Below are 3,307 nucleotides of genomic sequence, written 5' to 3'. Positions count from 1 at the left end.
ATATAACCACATGGTTTGTCTTCATCAACTCCACGTGGCCTACTCACGTCTATATTGAGCAGAGTAGAACGATGGAATGACCATCCCAACCAAACACAACTTTTCAGGTTGGCTGTGGTACCAAGTCATTTAACAACTTAATATTTAATCGGTATCCATTACTTCGTTCATCTATGCGTGTGTGTCTGATGTGACTAATTCAAAATATAAAACCAGCCAAGCAACTTAATTTCATTTTATTCTGCATTGATTATTTAATGTCTTTCAATAAAAAAAATCTGGCAACTAGATTACCGTTTTGTATTGAGTTACTAAAGTTAGAAATAAAACAAACAGTCGGTAGCGCGGTATCGGTTTCAAGACGTAAAAAGACCACTGTACAATAGAAGGGAAGATCATAATCTGAAGTAATTGCAATTTTCAATGGTACTCTTTAGACCAGCATATGTTCAAGACTGAAACTGCCTGAAACTTCCATTAGTCATTTCGTGTGTTTGATAGATCACTATCCAATACTTGACGTATACACTACGTATGTTAAACTGTGATGTACCGTTGTATATTGTCATTCTGTGCGCCACATTGTTCGCATATAGAAGTGCTTTTGTCACCGTTTCAGAGCACTGTTCCAAAGGTCTTAAGGCCATACCACAGTGTAATACATCACTGCCTGGCATAATGTTTAATTGAATACTCTATTGTATGGTGATTGATTTCCTTCCGCATACGTGAAAATGGCTACAATAAAATTCCGTTTTGCTGTGAGTATTGAAGCCATGATTGATCAAGGGTAGAAGCTGTTAGCTAGCAGTAGGTGGGTTTTTTCATCCAGTGCTTGAGATTACTCCCTAAAAGATTTATCAAGCCTGTCAAGAGATATGAACAGGTTCAAGGATAAGTGAAGCACAAACAAAATCTCATTGGCATCAGCATGCAGAGTGAATGTTTGGATGCTTTAAACACTCTTCGTCACGCAATTGTGTTTGGCCAGTTGAGAGCTCGAGTATTTATCAGGGTTGCCTTGAGTGGATTGGTATGCATGTTTCCAGTGATTTTTCTGGTCTTGTCAATACAAGTCAAACTAGCGAGTGCACGCTTGTATTTTACCTGGACGCCATATAACCGTAAATAAAATGTGTTGAGTGCGTCGTTAAATAAAACAGCTTCCTTCGTTTCTCGCTTATATTTACAGACCTCAGAGTTGGAATATGGTAACTGTTTCGTGGTGTTTTCACACACCTTAGTGATCCTATAACACAGGGATGATCAAGTTGTATACTTAATCGTTTTGGCTACGATGTTGATTGAGTGGCAGTCCTTTAGAATTGGAACAGGGTGAATACAACTGTTATCTGTCGCATTTTCAAAGACTAAACACTGACAGGTCTTTTATAGAAGGGGTGAAGATTTTATTTATTTAGTTTGTTCTTCATTCCCCAACCAATATCCAGTTAATAACGTGGTCTGGGTACACAATTCAGCTACATGGCCTGTTTGATGTGGACAGAAATTGGTGGATAGTTAAAGAGAAGTCGATGCGGGGAATGGCCTATTAGTCCAGTCAAAATAAGGTTTGACTCTGAATAAATTGAAACAGAAATTATTTTTATTGCAACAGTTCCCTGAACCCTATATGAACAACATATCAAAAATGTACATTGATGTACGTGGGGCAAATATGCTAATTTGCATAATTTCAAAATGGCCGCCATAACTCATATATGCAAACACAATGGCAAACTATTCTTAAGATTCAGTGGACATATATATGGAATTATTAGTGCTATGACTTAAATGTATTCACGCATATTCATTAAAACTCATTCAGAGATATATGGATAAAAAGTAATATTCAAGATGGCCGCTTTTATTCAAAATGGGTACCAGTATTCCTCAAAATCGCACATAAATGTAGATATATACAAACAATGTACTTTTGTTACTGTTACTAATATCAAAGAAAGCCTGTAAATATAAACTAATAATTTAGTTACAAACGTGACATAAATGATATATTAAGTTCACCGTCAGCTTTGGATTATATCGACTCAAACTGACTAACTGATGAAAAGCTTGGGCAAATAAACAAATTTTTTACATTAGATAATTATGCCCTGTCATTTTTATGGCACTTTTGGTCAATAAATACAAATCTGGTGGAATGTTTTTGTTTACGACTATTTTTTAAAACCAGAACTCAAAAAACGTTTATGACATAAATGATATAATACAAGCTAGACAAAAGACAAAGTAAGAAAGATTAATTTGCAAGACAGAAAAGAAACCACTGAATGTATCAAATCTGTCCTATACGTAGACATTCAAGCTGATGTTGGTATCCAGTCTAAGTTATAAGACAAAAGGGATGACTTAAGCTTTCCAGAAGCAATATTTGTTTCTGTTTCACCTTTTGGAATTTACATATCACAATGTGTGAGGTATCTTAGGGCAAGCTCAATGTATGCCAGTTTCACTATGTCATATTATTCTTGTACAGACGTTCATTTATCAGAGATATAATAGTCAAGGGCTCCAGAAAGATTTCAAAATAGTTCATGGTAGACATGCAGAGGCTACGCTATAGGCTATCTTTCGATATACCATTAGTGGATATATACCACTTTTATTAATACCAGTAGGTCCATGTGATTTTTATGCACCTTTACCTGCCTGGGGGCAACATATCCTGAAACGAACAGCTCTTCCTAGGATATTGGTTTTAACCAACACGCCCACTAAAGTTAGTCTCTGGTTACCATATTATAACATCATGTACAAATATGAAATACAAGCTCAAATGCACTTTTAAAAAAACTCGTGTTTGTTCACTATGAACGGAGATCGTCAAAAGTATACGCTCGATTCGGCAAAGCACAAACGACAACCTGTTGTGAGTTTCAGTTAACACGTGCGTTTGCCAATTTCAAATTGTAGGGGTCATCTAAAAAACCATCTTGCGCTGTACGAAGAACGTTCGGTTGAGGATACGGTACTAGAGTCTTTCGTTAAAACCGGTTTGATCTTGACAATGTATTATTGACAATCGTACCTTCCTATTTCAGAATTAATATTCTATAAAGTGTTAGTAGAACTTTTAAAGTTTAGTTTGTATACTAGTGACACACTGATCATGTGTATATTTTTAAAATAAAATATACTAAAATTGACAATGAACGTTTTTACTTCTTAATATTACGTGTATTAAAATCGACAAATTCAACTAAATTATCTTTCGTTTGGAAATGGTAAAGTTAGTAAGTTAGTTTGTTTTTGTTTTGTTTTTTGTTTTTTTAACATCAATTGGATG

This window comes from Gigantopelta aegis, chromosome 6 (assembly GCF_016097555.1).
Source record: "Gigantopelta aegis isolate Gae_Host chromosome 6, Gae_host_genome, whole genome shotgun sequence".
NCBI classification, from domain to species: domain Eukaryota; kingdom Metazoa; phylum Mollusca; class Gastropoda; order Neomphalida; family Peltospiridae; genus Gigantopelta; species Gigantopelta aegis.
Note: the sequence above shows the minus strand (reverse complement) of the source record.